This window comes from Limulus polyphemus, unplaced genomic scaffold, assembly GCF_000517525.1.
Source record: "Limulus polyphemus unplaced genomic scaffold, Limulus_polyphemus-2.1.2 Scaffold5413, whole genome shotgun sequence".
Classification (NCBI taxonomy): domain Eukaryota; kingdom Metazoa; phylum Arthropoda; class Merostomata; order Xiphosura; family Limulidae; genus Limulus; species Limulus polyphemus.
In genome coordinates, this window is record NW_013671023.1 from 35,431 (window position 1) to 46,293 (window position 10,863).

The window sequence follows — 10,863 nt, forward strand, 5'->3', positions numbered from 1 at the left end:
GCTTTATGCTTAAACTGAAAATGTCAACTGATGAAACTTCGGCTTCAAGTTCAAGTGTAACCAGTGTAAGCGATCACGAAAAGCTAGGAACCGACGTTGTAAGTGTATGCCTTAGCTTAAGAAACAACAAAACAAACACAGTATTACTATTACCATCACTGTTAATATATTAGTATTATTACTAATACTAGCATAAAATACCCCCGCCCCCACTGCAAGGTTCAAAGCCCCTTGTCTTTATGATTCACAGAGACTTCAATGTACCGATTAAGCTCATCTGTTAATATTATTCCCAGTTAGTTCTAGTTCTGTATTGTTCTATAGCTGCCCAAGAACTTTAATTTTGAAGTAGGGGGGATAACTGTGTGGTACCTGAGCTCGTGCACCACGTTTGGTCCCGCTAGTTTGAGTGAGGGTGTGAAAACAATTTCAATTCAAACATGGTGACTCTGGGATCAGTTTAGATGTCGCAGATGTTTGCTACAGTATAAGACAGTACTGAACAGTCTTATGAACCTATTAATTATTCACTATGATTTTTATATTTGTATGATCATTTCAAGGTGGTGTAGGTTGAAGGCATAAATGAATATTACAAAAAATATGCCGGATGTTCAGAAGTTTTATTCAGATGACCTTTTTTTTCAAACACTGTAAAGTTTGCTTTCAACTGAAAACTTTACTAAATGATTTTGTTTTATCTCTGACTAGATAAACATAATATTTATAAATAATGAGGAGATATATGGAATAATGAGTATAGAAGAAGAGGAAGATCAAAGAGTTTCTTATGCTTAACAACTGCATAGTACATAGTATCATAGATTGAATTCAGTCTAAAAGTAATATTTTATTGAAGATGTTCAGTTAATCCATCAGAAGATTTCCCACTGCTTTTCAATTTGGAAAGGTAATAGGTTTGTAAGGAATTTAAACTTTGAATCCAATTTTGTTCAATGATTATTTATAACTGTTTTATAGTTGTTTTTTTTTCATGTTAGGCAAAATTTAATTTGTAAAATTGTGCAGCTAAAGCATGTAGGTGAGTTAAGCTGTATTGCTGCATTCTTGGAAAATAGTTATACAGATGACTCAGTACATAAGATGTTGTACTATAACCTATGGACAACTTGGTCCTTGCGAAACATGAAAATTTAAACCCATACTTTACTTTTCAGGAAATCGTCGATTCCCCTTTTAAACTCCTGTAAAGTGCTGGCTTCCATCACTGCTGACGGCAACACATTACACAAGTCAATCATCCTGTTAGAAAACTATAGTTGTACTTTAGCCTATACTGTATTTACAAGATCTTTAACTTGTGTCCTCTCATTTTATTATCTTAAAAATATGTCACAAAAAAAGATGTCTTAATTTTATCAATCCACTAAACAAAATTAAAGCTTCAATGAGATCACTTCTTATTTCTCAAGATAAAATAAGTTGATGTCTAACATATACTTATAAAATATTTCTTCTATTCTTGACTTATCCTAGTGGCCCTCTTCTGAACTCTTTCCATTAAGTCAGTAACCTTTCCGAGATAAGGAGACCAAAACATCTGTCAGGAGGTTTCTAGTGTTCTTTGCTGTTCCAGTGAGGTTATTGTGTATACATTTAGTCATTTAAGTGTGAAAGAAAAGATCAATATATAATATATATCATCAGAACATGTTTTCTTGTAAACGTAAGAGTGCATCAAATAAGTAACGAAAATCAGTGGGCATATGCTGCATTGTAATTTTATAACAGTATCAAGTAGCATGTGTAAAAAAAGAAATAATGACTTTAATAAGTTTAATGATCTTCCACGAAGGATTCTTATAATTAAGGTTAAAGATTTGGATCTGCATGCTTTTTTTTTTTTCACTGACAGAATGACAATGAATTGGTTGCCTTGCAAGCAGTACGTACAGCACTCCAATCCTTTCTGGATGCAGTGGTTTGTATACGTAAGGTATGTTTGTTTTATAAGTAACTTAAGTATGATGTTTGATACTTACATAAGTCTGGTTTACTTTGTGTATAATATAATATAGTTATACCCAATAGGCTTATAAAAACTGTTATAAAAAATAAGTTGACGGCAATTTTCTTTCCTCATTTCTTCTAATTTCGTCATTGATTTTAACATTTAAACCATAATATATTTATAATTGTTTTGGATGATATTCTGACACCGATATTACGAAAAAATTTTGCATAAGAACTTTGTCTAATAGTTTTGAAATATTTTTCAACCGTTGCCAAAGCCACTGTTGGTGATTACTACTCGTATGCTAACTTATGTATTGCATGTTCATTAAGACCATGATATATGTACGGATTAAACTGAAGTAGAAGTTAGAATTAAGATGTGAAGATTTCAATGCTAGTAAACTAATACAACTTTTTAACATTCTTTTGTTATTTATAAGTTGCAGAAATGGACAAAAAAATCATGTAGGTAATTCTTTTCAACATGATTAACATGTTTGGACACCAATTGTAGATTAATGATAAAACTACAACAGTCACCAATAATTGTGCAATGAATAATGTTTGCATAATTTTTTTTGTAGATTGATAAAACCATAATAGCTTACAATAACTGTGTGAATACATTTAAACTGTTTGAAATATTGGCATTACTCTAAGGTTATAGGAGAAAACAGTGTTGATAAGAACCGCTTAAGTATTGGAAGGAACTCCACCTTTGGTTATTACATTGGTAATAATTTTGATTTTCTCTCTTTACTGATCCAGTGAGAATGTGATACATGAACATACAATACATTTTCTATATTCTTATATTGATGTCTCCCAGTGGATTAGTGGTAAGTTTAAAATCCAGAGCTCAATTCTCCATTGTAAACAGAGTACAGATAGTCTGTTGTGTAGTTTTCTGATAAAAGAAACAAACAATTTTATGATAATATAGCATTCTTCTAAAAATTTATCTACTATTTCTGAGTGTGTGTAGTTTTTACATAGCACATGGCAAGAAAGTCTAAGTTGATTCACTGACTTCATCTTCGGACCAGATCTTGTGGTGTTCCCAAATCATGAATCATCCATGTATTCTTAATTAGCACAAGCTTTTTTTGGATCTAGGCCCGGCATGGCCAGGTGGTTAGGGCACTTGACTTGCAATCTGAAGGTCGCGTGTTCGAATCCCCATCCCACCAAACATACTTGCCTTTTCAGCCATGGGGGTGTTATAATGTGACAGTCAACCTCACTGTTCATTGGTAAAAGAGTAGCCCAGTAGTTGGCGGTGGGTGGTTATGACTAACTACCTTCCCTCTAGTCTTTCACTGCTAAATTAGAGACGGCTAGTGCAGATAGCCTTCGTGTAGCTTTGCACAAAATTCAAAACATAGAAACAAACAAATCTTTGGATGTAGCTTGAAATGATAGAGGCATTACCTAACGTTAATTATTGTGGTTGAAACTGGTCATGTGGTATAGCAGCATGGTCATGTGATACCATTAATTTCTTGCTTATTAACAGTGACTCCACCCAATATATTTTGTCTTTATGCTGCCTCTGATGGTATATAAATATAATTTCAAGTGAGACTTTGGATATTGTAACCAAACTGACCTGATTGGCTTCAGTGTTGAGTGAAAGACTGTTGACAGCATCATATAGCATATAAAGTGTACTGAAAATGCTGTTATAGATTATTATTGTAATCTCATATTGGGTGAGTAAAGGGGGAATGGTTATTTAAATTACTAATTTTACTATGATATCACAGGTAATTCCAAGTAATTATATGTCATCAGCCTAGGCATTATATACCATACATTCTCTGCCTTTATGTTATGTATACATGTTTTTCCAAGATCGTCATCAAACTTAAATAATAATATTGTTTATCATGTCAAAACTAGGGTTGAATCCAATGCTGACTTACTTTTATTCCCAATATGAATACTCCCAATATGAATTCCCAAAAAATACTCAATTTCATGATTAATTTTTCAAACCTACAATTTAGTATTAATTACCAGTACTTTTTTATTTATAATTAAGAAAAAAACTATCATATTCACTTATAAAACCTCTTATTATTGCAAGTTGCAGACAACTTTTAGTATTTCATTTCAGTTGTTACAAATAATAGTGTTTTTTAAAGAAAAGTATGAGAGTTTCTATTAAGGAGGAAACAGTTGTTTAAAGTAGAGAAGAACAGACTTCATTTAGTGCCCACGCAAATGGTTTTATGTATAATATTTTTAGTTAGTTTGACTGACATTTAATATTCTGTTATAACAGTTTGAGATTGATTCATACTGATTCACAGAATGTAATTATACAAAATACTCGTGTACAGCATCCAATTATTAAAAATTATGTGCAAAAGTTTTCAGCTTACCACTTAATGATTATGAGTGTAAAATTCTTGTTTTTTTTTGTCTGCATGTGATATTGAGGGGAAGTTTAGTTACTTCAAATGTTTGACTTGGCCAGGAAGTATTTTTTTTAGGAAATAATTTCCCAGTTTGATAATCTGATTATGGTTGTATCCACGTTATTTTATGATATGCATGCATTGTCGTAGGAAGCAGTTGTTGAGTGGTCAGGTCATTGCCACAGCTAAACAATGTGATACCATGCAATGTGTGCAAAGAACACCACCAACTTGCAAAGCATGCCATTTCTAGTAGGGTCCAGGGGCATGCCCAGAAAATGTTTGAAAATTTAATGCTATAAGAATGTAATGTAATTTTTGAAATTTTGATGCTATAAGATTGTAATGTAATATTTGAAAATTTAATGCTATAAGATTGTAATTTAACTTTTGAAAATTTAATGCTATAAGATTGTAATGTAACTTTTGAAAATTTAATGCTATAAAATTGTAATGTAACTTTTGAAAATTTAATGCTATAAGAATGTAATGTAATTTTGAAAATTTAATGCTATAAGATTGTAATGTAATATTTGAAAATTTAATGCTATAAGATTGTAGTGTAATACTTGAAAATTTAATGCTATAAGATTGTAATGTAATATTTGAAAATGTAATGCTATAAGATTGTAATGTGATATTCAAAACTTAATGCTATAAGATTGTAATGTAATATTTAAAAATTTAATGCTATAAGATTGTATTGTGATTTTTTAAAATTTAATGCTATAAAATTGTAATGTAATATTTGAAAATTTAATGCTATAAGATTGTAATGTAACTTTTGAAAATTTAATGGTATAAGAATGTAATGTAATTTTTGAAAGTTTAATGTTATAAGAATGCAATGTATTAAGTTAAAAGAAGCAGTTTTTAATACACAAGTTGTAGCTATACATGCCATGGCCCGACTACTTCCTATGGCTACTGGCATGTATGGTTTTAGAAAGTAATTTACAAGATATAATGAATCTATTTGTACTAGTAGTCATATGATATGTTATGGTGCTGAATGTGTAAAACAGCATACAGTTTTAGTATATTTAAGAAATAAACTTTTTGTTTCAGGACATGGAACGACTTGAGAAAAACTATCTTAAAATGGCAGGTAAGTAACATGTAGGAAATTGTTTAGTAACTTCTAATTAATTTTCTATGATCACTGGTGAGTGTCATGTAAAATAATTGAATCAATTAATGCCATGAAAATAATCAAAATTGGTGTTTAGGGTCATTATTACTTTTGATTATTCCAACTGGCCGAGTCTCATATGAGAATAATTGAATGTAATCGATTAACCCTTATTTACAAAGTGTGTAATTTTACCGAACGTTTAACCACCACGTAATCACGAAACTGAACATACTATCTCTGAATTTATTTAGTGTATCTTCATAGCATATGGCAAGCTTTTAGAAAACATTACAAATCTGTTGTACACAAAAAATCGAATTTTTTTATAAAATAATTGTTCTAAAGATTTGTCTGTGAAATTATGAAGCCTTTACTGATTTAGTCTGAGTGTGAAAGGGGATTTTTATGGTAAGAATAAAAAGATTTATTTTAGTTTTCATATTTCATTAACATAACCTCTAGAACCTCCTAAATTAAAATCAAGTTTGTTTTTTTGGTAAAACTTTATACTTACTTTTATTTTCTCATCCCTAATACTAACTGTAGTGAAATCATTAATATATAATAATATGAAATAAAATCAATTTTTTTGTTTTGTAGGGTGACTACAGATTGTAATGAGCAATTACAATTATTTATCCTAACAGCTTTTGACCTTTTCACATTGCTTTATTTTAATTTTATTATTACTGTATTTTAGATGAACATTGTGCATGAAAATCAATAAATCACAACAGTGAAGCTTAGGTTACAGTTGTGTAAATTACTCATTTGATGTGTATGCCATCCAACTGATCTTGTGAAATGTTTTTATTTAAATTTGGTTATCTGACCTAAGAAGTTTCTAATTTTTACAGTTTCTCACTTTTGTTAAAAGATAAATAGCAATAAATAAAAGATGTACCTAAAACTAGAAATTTAGCAGTTACTTCAGCTTGAGACCATTCATACTCAGATGCCATACTTTGTTAACCTTACTTTTTTTTCTCACTTTGTTAATTATCCAAAAAAAAATGTAAAGTTTCAAATGTGCATTTTAGAGCACAAAAAACATATCAGACACCAGAGTAGAATGTCCCAAAATTAATATAATTTATCTGACTTTCTAACAAAGCTGTACCCTGGTGGAACAGTGGTAAGTTTGTGGACTTACATTGCTCAAATCTGGAGTTTGATTCCCTGTGGTGGACACAGCAGATAGCCCAATGTCACTTTACTCTGAAAAAAAAACTAACTGAGCTACAAATAGGTTAGAAAACTTCCATTACTGCTCAACATCCATCAAGCTTTCCTTACAAACTACTTTGATTGCCAAAACTAAACAAACAAGCTTAAGATTCCTTTACACTACAATATTCTCTATCTTTTGGTTATATAACATTATCCATCAGACAAAACAAAAACGTAGACATGAGAGGGGCTTCTCCAGTGGGTTTTACAAATTTATTGATATCTCAACAAATCAAGGAGTTAGGAGTTGCCAATTTTATATTCATCCTTGTCAATGTGAGTACTTTGCATCTTTAATTGGTTTGGCACTATAGAAGTTGTACTATCAAAGTTATTAAATCTAAATGGGAGAGATAAGAGGATAGATATTACAGAAAAGTGAAAATTAAGAACGTTTTTTAATATTTCCTTCTGAAATTAAGAAAGTACAATGTAGGTAACATTAACATTTGGGTTATAAACTCTGTTTTGGTGCTACATTTATGGACATACAATGATAAAGTTGCTTAATTTAATTTTGAATGTTCTTCTGTAAAAGTTGGACATGTGCACTACAAGTCTCGTCAAATTGACAAGATGTGTATGCATGTGGTTAATTCAGTTGGATTTTTAAGGAAAACATTCATATTACAACTATGGACCTAAATTGGACAGTGATCGTTTCTCCAAATGTTTGGTTAAAAGTTCACTAAAAGAGATTTCTTCATTTCCACTGAAATATAAGAAATGAAATTTAATTTTACAAATATATGTATAATGTAAAAAAGATCCAAACACATTGCTACTGCATCCAGGTGTCATTTATATCAAGAATTTATTTTTAGTAAAAGAAAAGCGTACAATTCACTGTTTCACAATAGACACTTGCTGTCATGTTAAAGTTATATTAAAGTTTTTCTTCATTACCCATTTAAGCCGTCTCCAGCCATTATTAGACACTTGGTACTATTACTGTCAAGTGTAAAATAATGGTGTCAACCATTGGTCACGAATAAGTAATAACATAGCTATTAAATATAGTATGAAAGGTGTACATATAGTATCCTCTAGTAAATAGGTTAATTGAGTGGAAATACCAAGCTCTCTCTACCTACATTTTATTTCATTTTACACAGCAACCTGATAAGCGTAAAATTAAAGTAAAATTAGGACTTGTTTCCCATAACATGTCCTTAAAATATAACATCACTTAAAATGTTTTATAGATTATAAATAGGGTACTTTTACAAGGCAAAGATGTCAGATATTTTTCTCGGCCTATCAATGAAGTTCCATCCTCATTAGTTTTCATAGTATTTTACTTCGTATTTTGGGAATACACGAGTTTTTAAAAAGGTAGTTATAACTCAGTAGTATAAAATTTATGCATTTTACATTTAATTTTGTAACTTAAATTATCTTCTTTGTGTGCTATTACTAGGAAATATTATATTTAATTAAATTCTTCTGTTTAGTACTTTTAGGCTTGTGTATATTAAATGTTCCATTCACTTAGCAGTATATATGTGTTTTTTAATGAAATTGTGAGGATTTAAAAGCAGTTACACGATGTATGGTTATAACTAATATATAGTGAAACATAATTCATTTGTTTTTTTGTTTTTTTCAGATGTAAATATGCATTGGAAGTCTTTCTTTGTAGGTCAGAAGTTAAACAAAAGTGACTGATTTTTTATCCTTCTGATTTTATTGATGCTTTTCTGAATTGTTCTGGAAATCATTGTTTTTGGCAAATACTCATACATTTATAATTTTTTGATAAAACTTGCTAATGGTTAGATTATATTGCTTTGTATATGCTTTATTTGCTCTGTGTATACAGGAGTAAAATGAGTTGTATTTATTAACTTGTTCTTGCATTGAATAGACACAAGAAATCTCTTACATCAAATATTTTGCCAAAGAAAATGTCTATTCCACATTGTATAATAATAATAATGCCTGAAAATGTTTGCAGACCTTGTATGTTATATAATATTCTTAAAACTACCCATCAGTTTTGTTTACTTAAAGGTGACTCAGCCACTCAAGTTTTCAACACCATATCAGCTGTATAAATAAAGAATTTTCTACAACTAAATAGTTTATTGCATTTTTCCGTACATAGGGAAACATGTTTTAGAACTAAAGGAGAAGACAAATAATGTTTTGAATTGTAAGACTTATTCTCAAATTTATCTTAAATTTGTTTTTAAGCTGATATTTTATTTTAACCATCACTAAATTTGAAGATTGTGTTCAAAAATGTAGCATTCTTATATCATCTATAAACTTGCGTGTCTTTGGTCCAACCCTGGCTATGTGGGCTCTACAATGTAGTCACAGCTATTCTTTGACATGGTTTACAAGACTGACACATTCTTTGTACTGTCCAATTTTCCAGTATTCAGGGGAATGATTCAAAAGAAATAGATGTTTAAAACAAAAGAAACTTTATGGATGCACATGTCACATCCAAAGAAAAGAGATATGAAACATTAGTGACTGTTTTTGTGCTGACGAAAAATGCAGAAAAACGTTTTTTCAGAATGTAAGTTTTGTGGAATATAAAATTTCTGGCTAAGAATATTTATGCATTTATTTGTTTTTTCATAAATACATCAAAATGATGTAATATAATAGATATAGTATTATGAACTTTCTTTGATGGGTGTTATCATTGTGAACTGTTAAAATATAGTAAATTAGCTGACAAAAACTTAGGAAGGTTGGAAACATAACTAATCATGCATTTAACATACACTTACCATCACCATGAACAAATTAAATTGTAGTAATATTATACATTAATTTAATTATGTTGTATAACAGAAAAATTTTTTTTTATAGTTTTGATTTCTAACTTGTGGTTTCACGAGTCGTTACTTGTAGATTTAGTATGTTTGAGAATGTTTGTATTAATTTCTAAATTAAACAAATAGGTAGCAATTTGGTATCAATCAGTGTTATTAAAGTAAACTCAAAAGCTTAGTAATTACTTAGCAACTATGTAAGATTTTTCCACAGCTAAGTGATAATATGTACATTATTCTACTAACAATAAAACAAAAACCTTGTGGCGTAATGGATAATGAAATAAACTTCATTACAAGTAACAAATGTACAATGTTTTGATAAGCTTTTTTCATCATCAGGTGTTTGTAATAAAGTTTCTTTCATTACCCATTCAAGACATCTCCAAACTTTATTTTCTAGAAGTGGGTTCAATGTCATCAAAGTTGACTTCTAGCTTAGCATATATCATCTAAAATAAATATTAACATACAAGTTAATTTACGGGAGCTATAATATCCATTTGGTTATTTTATTTATATATTGTTTTGGATAAATAAAGTGCATGAAAAACGTAATTCCATACAGAAAACCAAATATACAAAATATCCTAGAAAGCATTCCACCTTCACATTTAAAATTGTTCTGAAATATCACAATAGCATTACATTTTATAACTATAATAAAATATATTTTGAATAAAATTGATGTTTATCACCTAATGGTTTCTTTCTTTTGGTACGTACATTTTGTTTGAGAAAAGGATAAAGATAGATATGAACTCTTTCAAACAGTTACATATTCATGCTAATTCTTTAATCAACTGTTCTGGGTTATAACTTGGAAGACACTTCTCCCACAGGACGAAAGAAATTGGATATTGTTTGAAAGATTTTCCAGTATCACTTTGTGTGAAGCCTGTTAGCAAGACATATTCCAAGTGGTAACTTGTCATGATTACAAGTACAAGAAAGTCAGTGTAGAAATGACAAAGAAAAAACATTAAAATTGATACTGTAAAAACGACTGCAGTAATGTGTGATTTTTGAAAAGTGTTTGATTTTATCAATATTTAAAACTGCAAAATTAATGTGTATTTTAGCATTCAAAACTTTAATACATTGTTCTATCAAAATGAATATATTTTAACTAACTTTAATTCTTGTATATGTAATGAAGGAACGGCCCGGCATGGCCAGGTGGTTAGGGTGCTCGACTCGCAATCTGAGGGTCGCGGGTTCGAATCCCCGTCGTACCGAACATGCTCGCCCTTTCAGCCGTGGGGGGCGTTATAATGTGACGGTCAATCCCACTATCGTTGGTAAA